The 24592-nt window shown below is 37.7% G+C and overlaps 1 protein-coding gene and 1 pseudogene across 1 annotated transcript in view; both read left to right on the forward strand.

Moving 5' to 3' along the window:
* Positions 1-966: 966 nt before the first annotated feature.
* Positions 967-22294, forward strand: LOC122332196 (annotated as a pseudogene).
* A 2172-nt stretch (positions 22295-24466) lies between these two features.
* LOC122332161 (neutral and basic amino acid transport protein rBAT-like) overlaps positions 24467-24592 on the forward strand; it is an 8301-nt gene continuing 8175 nt past the window's right edge. Inside the window, 1 exon segment of the mRNA XM_043229464.1 lies at positions 24467-24592. This exon segment is cut by the window's right edge and continues 472 nt beyond it. The gene's annotated coding sequence lies outside the window, so the exon portion shown is untranslated.

The following is a 24592-nucleotide window of genomic DNA, read 5'->3' on the forward strand; positions in this document are numbered from 1 at the left end:
GCGGTTTGCAGCTGAGTGTGAAGCGGCAGGGATGAAAATCAGCACCTCCAAGTCTGAGGCCTTGGTCCTCAGTCGGACAAGGGTGGCTTGCCCCCTTCAGGTTGGTGGGGAGCTCCTGCCCCAGGTGGAGGAGTTTAAGTATCTTGGGGTCTCGTTCACGAGTGAGGGAAGGATGGAGCGAGAGATTGACAGGCGGATCGGTGCAGCTTCTGCAGCAATGCAGTCGCTGTACTGGTCTGTCATGGTGAAAAAGAGCTAAGTCGCAAGGCGAAGCTCTCGATTTACGGTCGATCTTCGTTCCTACTCTCACCTATGGTCATGAGCTTTGGGTCATGACCGAAAGAATGAGATCCCGGATACAAGCGGTCGAAATGAGTTTCCTTCGTAGGGTGGCTGGGCGCTCCCTTAGAGATAGGGTGAGGAGTTCAGTCACTCGGGAGGAGCTCGGAGTAGACCCGCTGCTCCTCCACATCGAGAGAGGCCAGCTGAGGTGGCTCGGGCATCTGTTCGGATGCCTCCCGGACGCTCCCAAGGGAGGTGTTCGGGCATGTCCCACCGGGAAGAGGCCCCGGGAAGACCTAGGACACGCTGGAGAGACTATGTCTCTCGGCTGGCCTGGGAGCGCCTCGGTGTCCCCCCGGAAGAGCTGGAGGAAGTGTCTGGGGAGAGGGAAGTCTGGGCATCCCTGCTTAGACTGTTGCCCCCGCGACCCGGCCCCGGATAAGCGGAAGAAAAGAAGAAGAAGAAGAAGAAGAAGTATTCAATTGTCTGAAAACAACACATCCATTGACACTTAATATTCTACTAAGGTAGTTTATATACATTTAGATAGATAGATAGATAGATAGATAGATAGATAAAGTAAATAATTACGTAACGTAACCCAGAACAATGAGTTTTATTCTGAGCCTCTGTTTAGCACGCGCAGTTTTCGGCCAATGATGTCAATCACAGAGGCGAGGCCCCGCCCATCACACGCAACCCCAGCTCGCGGCCGTCAATGGCACGTCACCTGTTTCTAACATGCAGCTAGAAACGCAAACACGGCTCGAAATTCAACTCAGATGACCACCGGTCAGGTCGTACTTATTTTTTTCGTTGAGCCGAAGTGAAACAGCATGTCAAAGATGTTCGTAACAGCTCGTAATCCCAGACGAGAGCCGTTGAGGGCAGACCTGACCGTGTGAATTTAACCGCATTAGCTAGCCAGCTAGCAGGGTTTACCTTTAGCTGAGCTAGTCGAAACGCACTAATATCAATAACGGGCCAAATATTTAGATGTTTAGAGAGCGGGTTCTCGTCAAAAAGGCACATTTGACGGCCGCCTGGAACGTGGCGTCTACTGGAAGGGTGATTTGGACATAATAAAAGTAAGTCACACCACATTTGCCAGACTAACTAGCAGGCTAGCGTTGTGTACCGGGCTGGACGTGTTTTGGGCCAGTACTGCTGCCTGCTCCAGGAAGCCGACCTGTTAAAGAATTTGACTCCAAACCGAGCGAGTTGCCAGTTTATTTAGCATTTTAAGTGTCATAGATGTTTAATTTAAACGTATGCCTATGTGCCTGATGCTGCCTACGTTTGTAGCTAAATTAGTTTTGACACCAATCGTTTTAATTATTGCAGTAAAACACTCTTTCTAAAGACAACACCAGAACTGGCGTTTAATTGTTTAGGAGTTGTTATTGTTTTTGTGGAGCGATTGTTTAAATTTTTATAAAATGAAAATACAGGCCTATGTATGATACATAATATATAAATTCACTCTAATCGGCGCAAAAACAAGCCAGTGTTGGCTGGTTATCAGTGTCAGAAATGAACGTTTTACTTTGATAAAGGCTTTATTCTAAACGTATACATCATTATGTGTCAGATATTTTGTTATTATAAATTGAATAAACATCTGCTTGTAATACATGTGACATTGTTATATTATCAGATATTTCATGCCAAACATGTATATTTCATTATTATTATTATTAGACGCTGAAGCTTTGGATTTTTCTTTGTCCTTGCTAGGATTTTTTTTTTTGTTACAAACCATGGTTCGTTTCTGACCCTGTTGGTTGTGAGTGTGATTGAAAATTAGCTGATAGAAACTACATGGCTCAAATAATTAAGAAAAATTTAAATCCTTCTGTTACTATGATATTAAATATAGTTTGACAACATTTGCCAGGTCTGTCTTTTTAGTGGAAGCACTGGAATTCTCTGCTGACAGCTATTAGAGATTGTGGTGCTTTGTGAGCATGAGGTAGTTGTAATTTACTGTAGAAATAAATAAAAATGCATAAGTCTTCCACAGTGAGCGGCCAATTGCTTGTTCTGTGCCCTGTGCTTGTAGCAGTGGATTATAATGGAGGGTTAACTTGAACATTTTTATTACACAGCTCTCTATGCCCAACTTTACCCACATAATAAATACATTTGACACATATAAGGCAATTTATACTATATAATATAGCAAGTCTCAGCTGTTTGACATTGTTCTTTAATATAAAGAAGCTATGTAATTATCACATTGCTTCAGTATGCCTGGGCAAACTAATAAACTTGAAAATTTATGGACTTTTATTGTTCCATTTGTTTTCCACATGCTTGCCTGTATGTGCATATAAGCATGTGCCACCTTCTTGACAACAGCCCTACTTTTAAAACAACACCTGCCACGCTGTTCCTTATTTGTCGTCTCTAATAAATTACAATGTCATACCCAGTTAAAGATGTCACTACTCGCCACTCTAACTTCTTGATTGTTTATATCATCATTCAATTTTAAATATATTACTGCACAGCTCTGCTAATTCTGACTATAAAGAATGAAAATATTGAGATTCATTAGGTTTGTTTATTTTTTGCAGTCGTCCAATTAAGTTCTCCATGCCTCAGGTGGCCTTGAAATCAGCAACAAAAACACTATGGACCAGGTGTATTGCCTAAATTAGCCTTAGGGTTTGTGCTGCTTGACCGGATGTAAAGAGAAATGGTTATGAATAGGGATGCACCGAAATGAAAATTCTTGGCTGAGGCAAAAGCTGAACAAAATGAAACTCTGCACCAAAGGCTGAATACCGAACACCGTTTTCTGCATTTTTCCCATATATTTAGCCAATTTGCCAACGTTAAACATTTCTTAAATATACTTATAACTATACCAGCAAGGCACAGTTTAACTTAAAATTAATAAGTTAGAAAAATAATATTTATTGGCTGTTTTTAAGACCTCCTTCTTGAATCAGGTCTATATTTTTTACTGTGTACAAATAAATGCAAGCCTTGCTGAGCAGAAGAGAATTCTTTCAAAACATTATTTTTAAAATGCATGAAAATGTTACTGAGCAGCTGATTGTTTTAGCCAAGATTTGGACTTTGAACCCTGCAGCGCTGGTTGAATAGTCCACATGCAACTTGTGCATGTATTAGAAAACATAACGGTCGACAGTCTGTTTACTAATCATTCGCAATGTTGCGAATTCAATCATCGCACAGTAACCAGCAACAGCCATGAGATGAGATGTCTTTCGCTATCGGTGCTTGTAATGATTGCAGCGTTTTTTTTGGGACATTTTTAATTGCCTTTACACAGCCAACATGTTCGCTGTATTATTTGTGATGGTTTATTAGGAAGACTGCAGGGTTATGCTGATCGACGATAATATCGTGTATTGATGATAGTTGCCACGGACGATTATTGTTACTATTAGGCTAGTAATACTATCTAGGCTAATTAACGTTAAGGCTTATGTTTCATTGTATTTCTTTTTCCATGTTTTTACAGTGCTGCATAACCAATCACACACTTATGTTGAGCTTATCTTGGCCAATCAGAGGCATTTAATTCAGTTTTTTTTGTTCAATTCTGATTACTAATTCTGATTCACGAATAGGGCTGGGTATCGAGTTAGATACTTTTAAGGTACCGAACGAATTGCCTTGAAACCATCAAGTATCAAAAAATGTCTTTTCGTTCGGTACCAAGTTCCAATGCCTAAGGGGTTAATTTCACCAACGTCAGGGAGCCAATAAGGCTGCAGGACTAGCTGGTGTGTTGAACTAGAAGTAGCACAGTGCAGATTGAACATGTACAAAGCAGTCTGCTCTTGCGGGAATACTAGTTAAGACAAACACATACTATGGGAAGCCAAACAACCTAAATGCAGGATGAAACAGTATAGTATTAAAGAGTTTGCGACCGGCTCGGCCGGTGCAGTGAGGACGTGTTTGAACTCTTAAATACCGTGCTGTTTCGTTCTGCATCTGTTTGGGTTCCCATAGAACACACCTAGTTTAAACCGTTACGCTCAGAAATGGGGCTCGTATGTAAAGCGGTAGTGAGCATCCCAACACCTTTGACAGGCTACGTTACTGATGTGTTTTGTTTTAAAATTAAAATAATCCTTGTCCATACTGGCATTTCCACTACTTTTCAGAAAGCATCTTTGTCAGTAGGCTACTACAAGTGCATGTTACATGACCATTCATGCACACTGTGGCATTATACTACATATGAAAATTAAGAAGATTTATATTCTGCATTTACTCAAAACTCAAACTTCTGATTGCCAACTAATGTGTTTTGCTCATGTAATGCTGATGAAAAATATTTCTTCTTCTGAATGAAAGAGAAAATACAGACAGACAGCTTGAAGCTGCTGATGTTCATCAGTAAATCTATTATGATACAGCCTGAGCTATATGCATTTTAAAATGAACATGCACTACTGTAAAGTTGGCATAACGGATGCGTTAACATTATTAAAACTATTTTGCACTGATTTATTGTGTTGGATAAATCTAGTTCCTTTGTGCAGTTGCTGAGGAGATGAGGCTTTGAGTCTATATAAATGTCAACAAGAAAAAAGTATTGTTCATGAACCGGTATCGGTATTGAAATTTTTTGAACAATATCCAGCCCTACTTGAGAATTCCTCCTAAACAACAGTGCATATATATGTGCAATGTAAGCATAAGAGATTTATTCATCATACAGTCTAGACATCTTCACTGATTATAACAGAGTGTTTTTAATGTGTATAGGTGATAACATCCAGCTAGGTTGATATGAAAATTGAGGACTGGCAATAATGCATTGGCAAAAAGGGGATTATAGCCAGTCTGTAAAATTATAGAAGGAATAGGTAATCCAATAGAAGCTAATGCAGCTTAAGAGGTTTTATTAATTCTTTTTCAGTTATTCTTTTTTGATTTTATGTGATTGCATGCCACGTCTGGAAAGCAAATCCAGCACTGTGGTTTGATTTAAGGGATGCATTTCAGAGATAAAGATAAATTAGCAGAAAGTAGGGCTTTGTTGCAGAGGCGTGTAGAACGTAATATTAGTAATACTGATTGCTATAATCTTAATCTAATATTTACATATTGACAGTGTTTTATTTGGCTTCCGGCATGTTAAAGGTATGCGCAACACCTGGTTAATATCTTAATAACTGCAATACTGTCAAGCTTTTAGCCAGAGCTGCAGTCATCAAGAACGCAGAGCCCCAAAATAGAATCATGCAGACACCATTTCTGGGAGGATTTTGTATTCATTGTCTCTCTTTAATTTTCCAAAAAAAAAATCCCATTTTAATCGACATTCAATTCCTGCAATGATTCTAGCCAGTCGTCTTTTTATGTAACTTTCACTGATGAGTGCTGCTCCATGTTTGTCAAAGTGAAATTCCTTTCATGTTTGCCCAAGCAGTAAAGTTTGTTTTTCACTGGGATTTTTGGACTTTTGCCTGCTATGTACTGATGGTTTCATCAAAAAGGCTTTTAGGGTAGGCCTTTGTATTCCATGTTAGTTTATAGGCTGTACAGCTTGCCACCCATGTATCACGCAAAGGTCTTCTCCTGCCTCATTCCCTAATGGCACCTTACACAGACATTGGCAAGGGCACAGATGATGTGAGGACCTAAAATAACCCAGAAAGTTTATAGAGTGCTTGGCCACTGATAATAGGGATGGTTTATGAACAGTTTTCTGGTCCTTGGTATGCTTTCCTTGATCAATTTATGAATGTTTATCTTTTTTGTATTCATGTCTTTATCTCAGAAATGAATAATGGCTATATAGTATGCAGGATATGTTTTCTGCTATCCTAAAGGCATATCCCCAGAGTATGATGCATTGTGGAAAACCTTATCGGTCAACATTTAGCAATAATTAATTATATATATATATATATATATATATATATATATATATATATATATATATATATATATATATATATATATATATATATATATATATATATTTGTTTTTGAAAGAAATGCTTGACAAAACTTCATTTATTTGGTAAATATGCAGCAAAAACTGTAGGGATGTAACGATTCACTCAAGTAAAGATGCAGTATGATTTACGATACAGGTTTCAAAAAGGAATTCTCCTGGCATTATTATAATTTTTTTAATGGCTATGTAGTTGTTTTGAAATCTTACATTATATTGAAATTTATATTGAATTGTGAAATTAATATTTAGCTTTCCTTGAATATAGCCATTGTTGCTGGTGCATGGTGTTAAATGATAAATAAATAAATAAATAATGCGTAGACATTTTCGGTCTTTTATGTCCGTGTGTCTTTCATGCATGGTGACACATTGAAAAGCAATTCTGCATGAGCTAGAGTAAAGGGAGTGCAATTATTTAAATTTCAATTCCAGTAGTGATTTTGGCTTCCACTGATTATAAAATTGTGATAATTAAGAAAAATTACCCGTGTGCCACGTGCCATTCCTTTTCTTTAAAGTGCTTTTGCCCTTTTTAAAAGCCTAAATCTAATGTCCAAATAGTCACATCATATAAATAAAATGCAGGCTACTCTGGGACATAAGTTTTTAGAAGCTCATTATAATGTGTGAGCAAAGAATGCTTGGGGTTTCAGTTTTCGGTGTGTCAGATACTGAATATCTTGACTGAATATCTGTAGTAGATTTAATGAGAATAACAGTATATTAAAATCATACAGGGAAGACTGTGCAGCATGTTAAAGCTTAATAGAAAAGTTTAAAGCATGAAGATAATAGATACATTTTAATGCAGGGGAACCCCCAGTTCTGTTTCTGGAATTCAGTTCCAGCTTCGTCATAAAACTTAGAACTTGGGACCAATCCCAGTTCTCCTTTATACCCCTTCACCTACCTCTTGTCCCTTGTGTTAAAGAGGAGGGGTGAAAATATAAAATTCATCTTCTGTCTGTGATTAGAAGAGATATAATGTTGTTAAGCTTTGATTGTGGTTTACCTCGGATCAAATTCGATAGAGTACCATTGTTTGCTGGATCTGTCTTAAAAGCCTTTGCTCAGTAGCTAATCAAGTACTGCATGCATCTCATGAGTGGATTAACAAATTGAGTTATCTTGTTAACCCCACTATCTTGAATCCCTCTGAACCTTTAGGAGTCATGCTCATGTTTGCAAACTCTTTGATTAATGATAGTAAGGTTGCATTGAAAGTCATGTTCCACATCTTGAATCCATATCCAACATGGTCTTGTACCCAAAAACCACATTGCAGTGTTTCCCATACGTTGATTTATTTGTGGCCGCCACAATATCCAGATCGGCCACCACAAATACCCACTGCCCTCTGCAATTAGCTTCCGAGTCCCACAAACCAGACTTTAGCACAATGCGTAGCAACTCTCAGACCCTTTTGGTGGCGCTTTTCCATAACCAGTACATACTGACAAACCTAAAAAAAAATGTTCAGTTGGAAGATATCGGCAGTACTGCCCTATGAATACAACGTCTGGTTTCGTAGTTCATAGAGTAGGTCATATCTGAAGTGCAAAACTCGTCTATACACAAACTGGACACAGTGATGTAATAAATATGCTATATATTATATAATTATCAATATGATATCACCTGCGCCACAAGTCTCTCAAAATCCTGTGAGAAACACTTTATTGGTTAACACTTTGCCCGCTTGATTCTGATGTACACTGACTGATCTGACCTCTGTACTACAAGTTTAACTAAAAGGAATGAGTGAAAAATGTTGCAGTCCTCTAGGCTTGAGAGATGGGTCCTGGGCAATGAATATAGACTGATCTGATGTAACGTCAGGCATCTGGTTAGCAATAGGCTAGAATAGGGTTTAATTTTTTGCCACCTGTTTTTTTCTTCTTTTTTTAAACATGCTTGTTAATCAGTTATGTGAAATAGCACAGTGTCCATTCTCATGGTGCTTTGAGTTTCATTGCAAAGCAAAGTGAGCTGTTTACAAAAAAACAAACAAAAACAAAACAATACTGTAAAGATGACTATAACTGGTATGAACACATGATTTAATGTTTTTTATAAAGTGTGGTACAGTTGTTGTGTACCACTTTAATTGGTCAAATTTTTTTTAAATGAATGAATTCTGATGGAATGAATTCTTTGGAATAGGGTTGTGCGATATAGTAATTTTTCATATCATCATATCGCCAAGCTGTGAGATCGCCGATACACAATATTGTCGTGTAGCTTGGGGCAAGAGAGACACTCTCTGTACTTGTCACAGGCTGTATCATAGCTATTTGATGATTTTTAAATCTTGCATGTGTGAGAGAGAGAGAGCCTGTAAGCACATAAGTAACATAGGCTACTTTTAAACATACTGAAAAACTGACTGTTAAATATAAAACATATATTCAAATACAGCTGTCATAAATTGCTATTAGGACCGCAAATGTCCTGCTGTGAGAAGTTTGCCTCAATGCTGTGGATGTTATCAGTCAAAAAAATCAATCAAGGTGAAAATCACAAGTATATTTAACACTAAATATTGGACATAAATGAACACATTAAAGATTAAAGTATTTTCAGGAAGCCTAAGTTCATATTTTTGGAGTAATGCAGTCATACAGCACTTTCTGACCACATGCCCCATGACGAGCCCTGTTTTAGACTGATAATTTACAAAAAATTTTTTTTACTATAATGATGATCATTGTTTTCAATTAATGTGCTATAAGGAAAACTGGTAATGTGGTGTGAAAGAAAAGATGTCTCTTTTAGGGCTTAGTTTTAGTTTCTCCAATGAGTAGGAAAAACTTTATTTGTGCGTGTGCGGCGCTAAGGTGAGATAGCAGCGAAAATCAATACTAATAGGCCACCTAATAATAATAATAATAATAATAATAATAATAAATGTTTTATACATTAATAGGAGATTGAGCCTAATATCGTCTTGACTAATGACAAAGACATCTAGTACCGACAATATCTCTGTCGTTGATACACGATACTATCGTCTATCAGCACAGCCCTAATTTGGAGGGCACTTCTTTATTCTTAGAGAATTAGAATGATTATTTATAGTTATAGACTTCTTGATGTGAATAGATGATTCTTGTTTCACAAAAGTGTTTTTGATAAGACCACTGACAGTCCTACTACTTTGACCTTCAAAGTTCTATGCAGTTGACAATATTTTTGTCAAGATATTGAAAGATGAGTTTAAGGACGGTCCTGCGTGTGCCATAACTTCACTTCTGTCCACAGAATCAAGAATACCTAGAGAACATGAAATGGTCTGTTCTTCTCTGTAATAGATTCTGCCATTGCTTGGAGGCTTCTCAGAGTCTTAAAATACATTCAAAATACACTTTTGCTGTGCTGTGAATCAGTGGTAATGATGCAGCTGCTCTTGTATTCATGTAATAAGTTTGTTTGTCCTAAGGGCTCCATAAACAAGACAACACAAGGCCGGTTCAGCAGTTTACAACTAACTGCCTTTTTATGGGCTGTGACATTTGATACACTGACATTTAAAATTTCACATGCAAGGAGCACATGGTGTACGTGGAGCTTTGCATTGCATGTGTACACACGTTACTGTAATCGTTTCACAACGTTGTTCATTTCCAAATTCTGCACTTTGCTGACTGCTCCTAGTTTCAGTTCAATGAATGAAATTCACTGTTAGTTTTGCTTGTCAGCTATCTAGCTGTACTTGCAATTCCAAGGGACTGGTCGCAGGAAAGATGCACTGAAGTGCCCTGTTGAAGCTCTCTGTTACCATAGAAACCACTCTTAGCTGCCACTCCAGGCGCTGTAGGCATGGAAACGGAACATATGACAGTGGTCCAATGGTTACATCATTGCAGTGCCATAGATCTCAGGAGTGTGTTGAACTGCTCTCTTCACTTCATTGGAATGTGGAAATCTTGTATGAGCAACCTGTCGTCTGGATGTGTAACTCTTGAATGCAGGCCAACGTTAGGTCAGGTAAGGATCGTTTTTATGGTCATAAACTGACTCTCCATGTTAGCGGACTGAGCTGGTAATGTGGGATATTAATAGAATTCCTAGAGTCAGCCTAAGACTGTTGTCAGGCTTCAGATAAGATGTGATTGTTATGAAAATGCAGTCTGGCCTGAACTGCTTGGTCGCCGCTGACCTTTTAAAATTCATTGACCACAATGCCTTTTTTCCTGTCTGTAATGAAGATGTCATGATTCATCGTGATTAGGGGACGTGGGTGATGGTCACCGTTGGGCACATGTGGTCTGAAATAGAAGAGTCGATGAGGACAGGGCTGTTTTTCCTTTTGTTGGGTCCCAACATTAAAACACTCTTCAAAGATGTAGCCCACTTCCTGTCTCTACAGGATGCGTTTTATTTGTTTGTTTTAGCGCTTTGGCACAGTGTGCCCTCTGGTTCCATGCACATTCATAGGCAATGAGTTATTATCATGTAGGCTTTTTTAATTTACTGTGATGCTAAACAGAGCACATGATCAAAGCGTGGCTAATCTGGAGTCAAGGCACAGGTGCTGGAAGCAGTTTCCATTGAAACACTATCTTTCAGTGCTCAAAAAAGTGGACATCTTTTTTTTTTTTTAAATAAGTGTTATAATGTACTTTTATGTGGGTTAAGTCATCCCAAGTGGTGCGATGGAGGTTTTTTTGAGAATGTTCTTTTTTTTGACCGATTAACTTATGAATTGGTATTGAAAAACAAAATATACATTTATTTTACTTTGTTTAACCACAGTTGCCATCTTGGTTTCATGGCCACAACAAATTTTGGTTCTACAGGGATGTCTAAAAACTTAGGAAAAGTCTTGGCTCCTTGGAACATAAACTTATCTTTATTCAACATTTGGCTCATGTTTTTTATACTTACCATTTAAGCTTAAATCTAATGATCAATATTGCTGAAGGTTCCACATTTAGGGTCAATTTAAATTGGGATGGTTTCAGGTCTAAACGCCATTTATTAGTGGGCGTAACTATAGTGTGCATGTATAGTGTAGGTATATAGCACGCATGCAGAACACTTCATGTTGTGTTTTAGTTCAGTACGGTTAGGAATGTGGCTTCTCATATGCCCTCATTGTGAGATGGAGTGACCCATATTTATATCAGATAGCCTACATGTGAACATGGCCCTATCTTCCCAGTCTTAGCTGAAGGCTCAGGATCTGGGTAAATGGATGGGGGTTTGTATGCAATCCTATCTGGGTTTATTTATAGTGCAGTAGGCGTGAGGTGTGGCCAGCTCAGACACTCAGACATGCTGTTCTGTGACATCATTGCATACCACATGACTGGACTGCAGCTTTCTGAGCAATAGCAGGGTCTCTGGTATAAACCAGGATCCCAGTTATCATTTTTTTCCGATTTTGTTCGGTCAACCTGGCCATGTTATAAATATCTTGTTTGGATCTACCGTTTCATTTTACAACATTAAGAAATAAAGATGAAATAGCAAAATTTGTCATCTAAATGCTGAGATTTAAATTTTTTTGTACATTTTCTCGAGTCGCCAACAGCAGTATGAAATTTTCAATTGGAATAAATTTTACAGAAACTGTGTGGAAAATCATTTGCGTGAATCATTTGAGTTCTCACGTACTCATTACCACCTAGTGGTCTCTTCTGTCTATCAGCATTCACCTTTAGCGGATAGTGGACAGTTGAAGAACGCCACAGATGACTGAAGTAGGCTTTAAGATTTATGGGTCAGCAACATTTCTTATTTTCTTAATTGTTTTGTAACACTTCTGATATTTCTTAAACTTAACTAATAAATGAGTGAATAAATCTTGAAACTTAATCCAGGAAAAAACAATCTTCTGTATGCATCTAAATGCTGTATTAATTAATTTGTTTTTAATTCTGATGTTTTGTATTATGACACAGTATTATTGCAATTTTTAAAATAAAACATTGTCCCTTACTGTTGCTATAATTTTTAATGCAGAACTGTACTGCGCAACAGCACCTTTTCTTGTGTGTTTACAAGATTCTTCTTGGGGCCAAAGCAGCTTACATCTGCTCTGAAAGTTGTAATCTGTTGGAGTTCCCAGGTTAGCCACCATTATAGCTATTATATCCCCATTGTAGTTTCATGCAACTTTTCAAAATTTTTTTTTTTTTTTAAACATAGTTAAATATTTTAGTTCTAAGCTTGCAGACTGAGTTCACTGTGACAGGAAATATTTGTATACAAACAAGTAGTGCCACCAAATAGTTGAATTAAAACATTGTCCTCTATGAACTGATTAGAAGACTCATGAATTTGAGGATTGAGTCTCACTAATAAGTAATTGAAATCCATGAACTGTAAGTTCTTTCTTTATGCATGATTTAAACTGAATCAAGAGCTGCTGTTATGTTACAAGTTAAAGCATGTGAGGATTAAATCAATGAAATTACTAAGCGCTTATTCACAGAACAGCATGCTGTTAATATTTTAAACTATAAAGGTTATTTGCTCTGCTGCCAAAACAATACTTGCAGTTTGATCAGTTTGCACCTGAACATCTTATTTTGTAGTCAAATTTTTACAGTGCAAGTAAACTATCTGTCCTGATTTGAAATGGACCTAGAATTGTTACACATTTATTTGTGTACTCATGTAATGTTTGCTGTGAGTCAAAGCTGTAACCTGTGGACAAAAAGAGCTGTCGTGTGACTGATCTGGCACCGTGGCTGCCCTCCTTTCACTGTTGGCTGACTGTGAGCTCCGAGTTCCAGAACTCTGCTAGCACTGTTGGATTAAACCTGTGATACTGAGGTCACTGAAGCATGAGTAAATAGGACCACTTTCACTCTATCCTGTAAATAGATCCTGAGGTCTCCATTTAGTGAGGAAGAGATGATCCCCTTTCTTAGGCCCTGTTTACGCTAGTGCGTTTTCGTTTAAAATCGCTTTTGCTACTATTGCGCTACTCCGTTTACACTACACCTGCGTTTTCCACCCTTGAAAACGGAGACTTTTGAAAACGCTATAGACGTCATTTTAGTTTGAAAAGCCCAGGCTTGCGTTTGTGTAAATGGAGCAAAACTTTCGCTCTCTGCGTATCCTTGACGACCGTGTAAATCATAACAATCATGCTCGTTGTGGTACCCATAGATATGTGTTGGTAGATTCCCCATTCGATCATTCCAAGCGCACAGACAAATTTGTGATTTTAAATAATAGGGAATCTACTTGCGTAGATATGATTGTGCGTGCATGAACGCTCATGTGACATGCATCTTAGGTTGTGTAGTGTAAGCGGATCATTTCTAAAAAGCAGTGGAAATGCCAGTGTGAACCGTTTTCATTCTGAAACACTTTTGAAATTGTAACGCATTATGTAACGTAAATGGGGCCTGTGTGGTTTTGGTTGCATAGGTTCTGAATGGAGCTTCCATATGTCTGTTACTCTCACCACGGTTACCAAGTGCCTCATCTCAGCAACAGACAAGCAGAATTGTTTTGATTCTAAAGCACTGATTAGATTTGTGTGTCCACTGTTTAGTGTGGTTCAACTGGCAAGTAGAAATAGTCCAGACAGCGACATATCACAGCTTGACAGAGTTTTAACAGGAAGTTCATCTGAGGAGAGCAAATCCTGTCTTCCTGCTGGGTGAGAAGTTTAATCTGTGCAATCACTTCGGTTGCAGTTACACTACTGATGAATGAACAAGACGATCACAGGAGAATGACCGCTCTAGAGACAGCAGAAGCATCCTAAATGCTTCACCTGGGTGTGTTTGTTTTAAACCATTTCATTAAAGGAAAAAGTAGGGGTTAGGCAAAATCTTGTTTTTTTTATATTTTAGTGTATTTAAATGTTTGAGGGTTATTTTAAAATAAAATGTAATATGACAACACTGAGGATGATCTTTTTTAATTCCATATTTTGTCATGTTTTCTGTATTTTCAAAGGACATACGGTATTGTACTATTTTTGTGCAGTAAGTGTGGATGGCAATGGAATATTGCTGACTATTTGTCAACAGATCTGTGCATTAGTCTGAATACAGTCTGTAAAAGCTGTCACTGTCTATGATCTAATTAGTAATAATCAAACAGCAATATTGCTGAAGGGTAAAAATGAAAAACTTGTAACTATTTTGCTTGTAACTACTGTAAACTTTCGGATCCTTAAAGAGCACTTATTTTTAAATAAGCAATTGTTTCAAAAAGTAGCCTGCTTATATAATGATAAAAAAGTTATTTTTGCACAAAATAAATTTTATTTAAAATGTATATGAAAATGTAGTCCTGTGCAGTAATATTAAATATGATATTGTCCTGGTTTCACAGACAAGGCTTAAGCTAGTCCCAGAATAAAATACATGTTTGAGCTGTCTCTCTCTTTCTGACATATGTCAGTGTCATTGTTCTGTGTCAAGATGCACACCTGTCTGGGCTTAAGCTAAGTCACTTAAATCCGGGCCATTGTGTTAATGATAATCATAATTTAATTGAATTGTAAAGCCCCAATTTCACAACCATACTTTTAAGATGGCAGTACTGACACAAAGATGTTTTAACTATAAACAAAAGCATAGAAAAAAAAAAATTGACTGTGGAATTTCATTCATTAGCAGTTTGATTTACCTCAGCAATGAAGCAGCAGTACACTGTTTTCATAGAGCCGTGTAATATATATTTTTCGATGGCTAGCACTTGAATAGCAGTGCAGGATATGCTGCTATAGCTGTAAAGCAGCCCTACGCAGGCAATTGGATTATCTGGGCTGCAGTTTGTTGATTTTCAGAAGCTACGCCCACTCTATGGCTAAAGGGCCAAGAATCTCTACATGTTTATTTCACTCAAAGTTTGTTGTTAATAGAAATCTGTCTATTGAGCACTAAGACTAAGCCTTCCACATTTGTGTTCACTCCACAGTGGGCGTTTTTGGACAGTATGTGCTGGGTTTTTTCCCCTCTAATTCTAATCTTCATGTCTAAAGCAGCTCTTGGTGTGCCTCGACAGTGCTGATCGAGCGAGAGAGGATGCTTAATGTTAGCTTTACATTTTACATTTAAGCTGCAGGGAACTGTCATATATTTTAAGGTTCAGATAAATCATGTTTTAGTGTTGTTTTTGTTTTTTGTTGCAACCCCGGTTTTCGTGTCTTTTCTTGAACATTTCTTATTGTTGTCATTTCTTGTCTCTGCAGAACGTGGCCTGAGGAATGGGGGCGTTTTTAGATAAGCCCAAAACAGAGAAATACAATGCGCACGGGGAAGGGAACGGCCTGCGCTTTGGCCTCAGCAGCATGCAGGGCTGGAGGGTAGAGATGGAGGATGCGCACACAGCAGCCGTAGGCCTGCCACATGGCTTGGATGACTGGTCCTTCTTCGGCGTGTACGATGGGCATGCTGGCTCGCGTGTTGCAAACTACTGCTCCAAACATCTGTTGGAACATATCGTAGCTGCGGGGTCGGCAGATGAACTGCGGAAGGCTGGATCTCCGACACCCGAGACGCCAGCCATAGAAGCGGTGAAGAGGGGTATCCGCGCCGGCTTCCTGAGGATCGACGAACACATGCGCAGCTTCACAGACCTGCGGAACGGCATGGACCGCAGCGGCTCCACCGCGGTGGCTGTGCTGCTCTCTCCAGAACATCTGTACTTCATTAACTGCGGGGACTCTCGGGCCCTTCTCTGCCGCAATGCTCAAGTCTGCTTCTCCACGCTGGACCATAAGCCCTGCGACCCACGGGAGAAGGAGCGCATACAGAACGCGGGTGGCTCTGTGATGATCCAGAGGGTTAACGGATCGCTGGCTGTATCCCGAGCACTGGGTGACTATGACTACAAGTGTGTTGAGGGCAAGGGCCCCACAGAGCAGCTTGTGTCACCGGAGCCTGAAGTGTTCGAAATCGCTCGGTCAGATGCAGAGGATGAATTCGTGGTGCTGGCGTGTGACGGTATTTGGGATGTGATGAGCAACGAGGAGCTGTGTGCCTTCGTGCGATCGAGGCTGGAGGTGACGGATGACCTTGAGAGAGTGTGCAATGAGGTTGTGGATACTTGTCTACATAAGGTACAGCTCCTTACTCTTAAAGTTCTCCTATTATGCCATTTCTAATATTGCCTTTCATGCAGTGTGTAATGTAGTTGTATGCTAATGTAAATGATTTGCAAAGTTAAAATCTGAAAAGTGATTGTCTCTCAAAATAAAGAATATATACATGGAATTGAATCTGTATAGCTTAAATGAGTCGTAATTTAAGAATTGAATCCCACTACTAACATTAGTACGTGGTAGACCACAGACAATAGAAGCCCATTGGACCACTCCAGGCATGTAGATGCAGCCGCGATGAACTTGACGTCATTCACCATACCGTAGGTTCACACAGAGCCGTTGAGTAGTTCTGTGGAGGATTGTGGTATCTTTTGAATATTCTGTGATTATTTTGGTTAATGACGTCTAGTCAAGACCGCTACAATACAACGGATGCAGCGACCCATAGATACAGTCACTAATGAGACATTTATTTATATATATATATATATATATATATATATATATATATATATATATATATATATATATATATATCTATGGCAGACCAATCACAACGGACTGGGCCAAACAGAGCAGGCTCACGGAAAGCGGGGTTTTGAGAGACTGAATCTTAGAACTGCGTCAAACAAATCGTTTGAGAATGACTAGAAAATTAGGTAATATTAAACACATTTTAAGAAAACAAGTGTTTTTTAATCTTGCATGCATATAAACCTATTTTAGAAGACTCTCAAAACAATATTAGGAGGTTTAAAAATACCATAATGGGGCAATTTAACTTGTGACTTTTTTTTTGTGACATTGTTTTTGTCCTCAGGTGAGGTTATATCCTTCTTTCTTATTTCTTTTTCTCCTTCAGGGAAGTCGAGATAATATGAGTATTGTATTAGTCTGTTTGCCAAATGCACCCCAGGTGTCAGAAGAGGCGGTAAAGAGAGATGCTGAGTTGGACAAGTACCTCGAGTCACGAGTGGAAGGTGAGAAATAGAATTTGTTGGCCCACCGTATGCTTGGGAGTATTCATTCATTCAACACCATGGTTTTAGTCAGAGTTGCGATTTTTGGATTTCTATGTCAGTGCTGTTTAATCTTTATAGCATATATTTCTTTCCGTGGTGAATTTAAACACTTAACACGATTTTTACAGAAGTTTTGCGACAACAACACACCTTAATGTAGCTGGATAAAATACCAATTTAATCAAGAAACTGATATTAGTCTTTTCTGTTAAATTCACTCAGCTGTGTAGTTTGAACCCTTAAGAATAAAAATATATTAAAATACATTGTAATAAGATATATAAAAATATATCAGTGTTTCCTGCACCACTTTCCTGCAGCAATCCTCCCTGCATATATTCTTTTGATTTGCTGCGTGCATTTGTAGAGAAACAAACATACAGTGCAACCAGTGCAGTCAAATTCAAAAACTATTTTTTTTAAAACAATTAATCGAAACAATAAAAAAAGGCCATTTTGTTCTCTTCACATCTTTTCTCTTCTGGTCTGGAATATGCTGTCCTTTCTCCACCCTCTTTAATCTTTCTCTCTTTCTAGATGAATATCTCTTAATAGCCTAACTCTGTTTCTTTTTACTTTTTTCCCCCAATTGACCTTTCCTTGCTGTATTGTACCTTGGACGTATTCTGGCAAGTGGTTGTTGGTTTTGTGGGGTTTTGGGGGTTATGTAAACTCTTGGCCTTGAGCTTTGGGCAAAGGTTGGGTTAACGTTGTTTTAATGTTTGGCTGGGTGCTGAGAAGGCCTGAGGGAGTTGTCGGCACTGCTGCTCTGGTGAGGAATGTGCTGGCTGAACATCTAACTGGCAACAGGCCCAGAGCGGCCCAGAGCAGCCCAACTGGGCCACAGGCTTTCCTTCTAGAGTCTGACTCTTGCCTCTCAGTGTTTCAGTCTTTATCTCCGATTTTTCTTTTTAATATAATTCTAGCTAACACTCAATGCTCTACAATAATACATTGCTTATTTCTTCACGCTAATACAATAGTTCACATATACACAAAGTTGTTTTGCATATATTGTAGTGTTCTATTAAATGCAGCAGTCAAATATATTTTTTAGCTTGAACCTGTTGTGTATCCTTTCGGCTTCTTAATCAGAGCTCATTGAGAAAGCAGGGGAAGAAGGGGTGCCTGAGCTGGCCCATGTCATGAGCAGCCTGTCCCAAGAAAGCATCCCCAATCTCCCACCAGGGGTGGCCTTGCCAGCAAGTAAGTAAATACTAGGGTTAAAACCACACCTGCACAAACATGTTAACGTGCTTAATTTTTAGGAATCTGAACGCTAACGCAGAGTTTGCAGGTTTAGTCCCAAGTGCGCTTGACCAGAATCCAGCTAGCTTTTAATATCTACACCACACAGAAAAGAATATATCTATATTTTTTAATTTTTTAATTTTTTAATGGCTGTTTCTCTGCAGGCACAGTGTTATTGAAGCAGTGTACAACCGTTAAACCCCAAAGAGAAGAAGATGGTGTGAGTATGAATAGAGTCTGTCATTTTAAAGGTCTAGAACCTCCTGGTATGATAACAGCAGTACATTTAACCCCTGGTCTTACCATAAAAATGTAGAAATGTTAACGTCCCCTTGACCTATTGGACTCATCTCATCATGAGACGTTGCCTTGTTATGCACCTCGCTCACTCAACCCATTTATACCTGGTATTAACATCCATCAACCCAGAGTCACTTAGTGTAACTTTCTCACTCCGAGCATTTGCTCTCTCTCCATCTCTCTCCACCCCGCCTTCTTTGCTCATTTATTTACTGCCGAGAGTAAAACATCCTGCTCAAATCACAGCTGTAATGAGCTCATTCAAATGATCCTCTGCGCCAAAGCACAGTGGTTGAGATCACCACATCACAAACACTCCTAATGCATCCCATCAAGGAGATGAGCTGAAGTCTGTCAGCATGACCAGTCAGACTTGGTTAGTGAGCACACAAGAATGTTATTTCATTAGCTTCATGCAGTGTCTCATGATGATGATGATGATGATGATGTCACCGTTCAACATGTGCTCTGGCAAAACTGCACTAGGGTTTGCATGTTGTAAAGCCTGCATATGGTTACCTGTCTTGTTGTTGTACCCGTGAACATTTGTGTGTGTGAGGCTCAGAAGAATGTGTCAGTTAGTTTTGTATGTTTAATTATTGTGACACATTCTCGTGTGTTGGTCTGGTTGGACAAAGGTGTTTTGATAAAATGTTCTCCTATCCCCTACTGGACATCCAAGAGATATGGTGTGTGTGTGTGTGTGTGTGTGTGTGTGTGAGATGGTGATCTCTTAGCTCTTGGACTCTCTCCTCATTAGGTTGTCACGATACCAAAATGTCAGTAGTTGATATCCATGCCAGAGAGATCTCAAAATTCTTGATACCATGTTTGATACCATAGCAAAACCAACTTGAATAAAAATGCTAAAAATAAAATATAGTGCTGTCAAACATCCAAAATACAAGTTTTTGTTTACATAATATACCCTATGTAGGTGTGCTGTGTTTTTATTATTTACATATAAATAGACAGACATTGTGTATGTTGTGAAAATTTACACTTATATATTTATATAATTTATATAAATATATTTAATATTTTAGTATATAATTATATATACATAATAAATATACACACAGTAAACAAAATGTTTGATTTTGGATACGATTAATCATTTGACGGCACTAGTAAAATTTTAAAACTTTTTTCTTAAACTTTATTAGTAAATAAAATTAAAACGATGGAAAGCGCACACCTTAAAATGTTTAGGGTCATTGAGATTTGTTTGAAAGAAATTAAGCTTTCATTGCTTTGATGTAATTTTGTTTAAAGACATTTATGTTACAAATGTTTTCACATGCAGATTTTGTTAACTTTCTCTTAAAATCCCTAATTATTATATTTGATAGATCATGTAACTGTAGCAGTAGCTTTTAAAATCCAGCTTTAAAATATAATAACTTGTGGAAAATATTTCACAATATGACACTTTGTCTTGTATTTTTGATCAAATAAACGCAACTTTGGTGAGTGGGACATTCCAAAGTCTTACCAACCCCAAACCTTCCTATAGTATGGTCACTTTCAAGTATAGCTCAAAGAGAGAAGTAATTAAGTTAACATTAATAAAGAAACAAATTAGTTTTTTATGTCAGTTCTGTGGATTTATTGATTTCATTAACGTAACAGCAGTTCTATTATTAACATTTTAGTATCAACTTGGTACTTTTGACATCCCTAGGCCTCATCAGTGAGTGATGTTTTGTTGGCTTGTTGTGAGAAATAGACTAGATCCTTGTGTTTCTTAGTGATAACCAGTGACAGTATTTAGTAAGCTTTAGATTTTGTCCATCCCTCCTTTTGTCAATAATTCATTTTTATACTACCATAGCACGTTTTTCACAGCCAGATGTACAGTTTGCTGTGATTGACTACAATATTCCTGATTAAATGTATAAACCAAGGCTGGTATTTATATCAAGAATAAACACATTTGAGGCACATTAAGAAGATACTACACATGAACAGAACTAATGATGTATGTGTTCACCCTTTGATTAATGCAGCCCAGCTGTTTTATTTGGTAAGTTGATTACTAATTGATACTAATGTTTTCTGCAGAAAGAGTGACTTGAGTTTGTTTGAACATAGCGTCAGAAGCTCACCTAATCGACCCCATATGTACTGATCTTATGAAAGCAGCAGTAGAGGGATCTTTCCATGTAACTGCTGGTTTGTGGCTATCCATGTTCGTTTAATGCAGTTTGCAGTGTGACCAAACTGTCAATGTATAGTTATATTATACCCGTTAATATACTCGAGCCCTGTAGATAATTCATTTCTTTGTGTGTTTTACATTACCAAAGCAACAGTGTTCCTGTCAATGAATGCAGATGACTTGTTTAACCTGGCTTTCATTTCAAGTCTTGCATGTTCTGTGTCAATGGCTTACCTTGATGTGTCTTCGAAATCATATTAGGGACCCAAAATGTTGCTCATTAATGTCTAATCAGCCATTTAACAAGGGTTTTGGATACATTTTTCTGTTATTTTATATTGATGCTTTGCACATGCATCTTTTTTGCCTTGTTCTATAGCTAATTATTTGACGTTGTGTAAAGAAATGATTAAATCAGAGTTGAAATCACAGTTTTACTTCTGTAAATAAAATATTAGACAGAGAAACAAGAATGGCACGATTCTGGTTTCAAGGTTCAGTTATCACTGTAATGGTTAGCTGTAATGCAGTATGGGAGACCAGGGGCAATTGTAAAAAGTTTTCTCACTGTGCAAGTGCTTTTTGTGATGGTTGTGTTTTTTTTATCTATACTGTTATACATTTTAGCGTAAAACCGTCACTGGTAGCGAGCTACTCTACAGAGATTTTCATGCTGAAACACTTTTAATAAACCCCCACTTTTAATAAACAATATATTTATTATTTAGTACTGTGATGGTAAAATCAAATGATTTATAAATCCAATGGTCCTGTAGAAATTGTTATGCTAATTTGCTGCTCAAGAAACTTTTATTATCAGTGCTGCTTAATATTCTAACAATAATAATTGTCTGATAAATAGAAAATATAAAAAATTGCATTTGGGAGACAATATTTTGTAACTTAATTAGTTTATAAATTAATATTTGTATGCATGTATTAATGACGCATTAATTATTTAAAATCAAAGCACCAACCAATAGTAAATAAACCAAAATGCATCGTCTTAGAACCGCTTTGATGAACTTTTTGATCCACAATGTTGACTACTGTATATGAGAACTCAGCTGATGGTCTCCTCTGTGTGGGGTTTCTCTGCAGAGTGGTGCTGACCTCGAGGACCCGTGGTAGTCATCCTGCCCCTGAGGAAAGAGCACCTTTTCTACACAAGACATCAGTCATGTTTCTTTTGTTCCAGTGAAACCAAGAGATTCAACGGACAGTCCTTCAAGAGTCACAACACAATGGAAACAGTACAACCAAAAGCATTACAAACACTTTTTTCTAATATATGAGGGAAAGAATGGAGATCCAGTTTTAAAACAAACTCAAACATGAAAAATAACTAAATACACATCATACAATAAAAAAACAAACAGACTTTTTCTCACTTTTTTGTGGTGGCTGTGGGTGTTCATTTTGAAACCGAGGATGTTTTGCGGGATGGACCCATGTACGTGCTGTGGTGCCTTTAAGTCGAAAAAGAGGTTTGCTAATGCCAGATGCCCTCAGCCCAGGATACAGTTGATAAACTCGGCTATGTGAGACCACTGCAGCCCCTGGTATGGGGTTATGGATCATCACTGGGTTTATTTGAGGATATATTTGACTGATGAATGCGTGTGGATCATGTTTTAAAGAGTTGCTTCATTACTACATAACCTGCGTGGAAAGGATTGAAGCTTGTTGGCTTTTTGCACCTTCCCTCCCTCCTCACGTGCGCTGACTGACCTTTAGGTAGAACCTCGGACTCGACTCGGCTTCGTTTCGCAGGTTATCACTTGAGTGGTTGTCAAAAGCTTTTTAATCCTGCTGTTTCAGAGAATTTAGAATATATAGAGATAAATATATATATAAATTCATATATATTTTTAATTTTTTTCCCAAGTTTGACGTTCTTTGTGGCTTAACGTGTGAAGCAATAGAGTTGTGTTGGTGGCGCCCGATGAGCGTGCCACGTTGTGTGAATACTTTAGACACACTGGGATTGTTGATGTACTTGTGTGACCCAGCCACCCGAGGACTGTGGGTGAATTTTGGCTAAAAGGGATTGTAAGTACCCACCAAAGCCACGCAGCTTTTCTCAGCTTCCCCTTTGTATTATATCTCTCGGTCTTCTCTCACTTTCACGATGCAGATGTGAACTTGCAGCAACCTGCCTTTCTTCTTCTTCTTTTTTTCTTTTTCCCTTCAGAGTATATTGTAAAGTGGTGTTTTGTTTTGGTTGCTTGATCACGAAAATACTAGCTTTGTGATGAACTCACAAGTTATTTTCTGATTCATCATGCAAGTGTAATGTTGGTTTTGCTCAGATATATTTTCAGCGGTCCATGGACTTAAGTACTCAGAGCCTGAAAGGTGATATTGAGCAGAACAATAAAGAAATAAAGGAAAAAGCAGTCTTGCGGTTTGTTTAATCACACTGGAAACAACCTAATGGCTGAGAGAAACCCATTTTGATTAAGCAGTAGTTGAATGTATTGTATGCACGTTTATAGCTTGTTCTGGCCAAGAGATGCCCATTTGGACAGGAAAAGATTGTCTGACCGGAATGTAAAGCAACCAGATGGAGATTGATCTGTTTTTGCATGCAATGGCATTGCAATAATAGACAAGTTATTTTAAATTACGGTGTTCTCAGTGAAAATTTACTCATGTAACACTCAAAAATACGTATAGATGTTGCGACCTGTATTTCTAAAGTAAACAAAGCTGAATATACAGTGCTGATTTACTTAATGTAATGTACTATTGCTACAAATCTGAGCTTATTTGAAGGTTTTGAGCTCTCTACCCCAGCAAAAGTTGGCAAAAGTAGTGATTTTTTTTTTTTTCTAGCAACGCACTCATTGTATCGACCTTACCCTCATAAACATGGCTTTGTTTTTAAGTGACTAAAAAAAGTATTGTAGGTTAGATTAGTGCTTATTAGATGTGTTTTAAAAAGAAGAGCTGGATTAACAGCTGTTCATTCAAATTAAAATCAAATCAAATTATAAAATCAAGTTGCAGTTTACATACTAATGCTTGACAAGCTACATTACTTTTTGTACTTTTGGATTTTATTTTGTTTAGATTGAATCAGATTACATCTGTCATTGAGGTGGTTCCCTAAGGTACAAATATTGTTATAACTTATTTAAAATGGCACATATAAGTAAAGTTTACCTTTTGAAATGATATTTCACCAGGGATATATATATTTTTTTTAATATTATGTTAATAGGAGTTTGCCAGCCAATTTAATGTAGTAAAATTCCTAATTATTTTTTCTTTTCTTTTCTTTGCTTCATTTTTAATTTTATATTTTAATTTTGATTTTAAGGTGTAGCATTTTAGCATTTAGCATTTTGTAGCTCTTATCGTTTCTTAAAATATTTGCAGAAATCATTAATATTGCCAGTTTAATTTCAATTACTGATTTTTTTAAAAAAAAAAAAAAATAACCGCTGATTATTAGATAAATCTCTGTATTTTTGGTGATTATTATTAGTTCAAATATATATTTAAAAAGATTAGGTCTTTGCAGTTAACACTAGTTGCATTTACAAGAGTCTTAATTTGTTCGTTCTTGTAGAGATCTGATTACCTGATTATCT

This window comes from Puntigrus tetrazona, unplaced genomic scaffold, assembly GCF_018831695.1.
Source record: "Puntigrus tetrazona isolate hp1 unplaced genomic scaffold, ASM1883169v1 S000000006, whole genome shotgun sequence".
NCBI classification, from domain to species: Eukaryota; Metazoa; Chordata; class Actinopteri; order Cypriniformes; family Cyprinidae; genus Puntigrus; species Puntigrus tetrazona.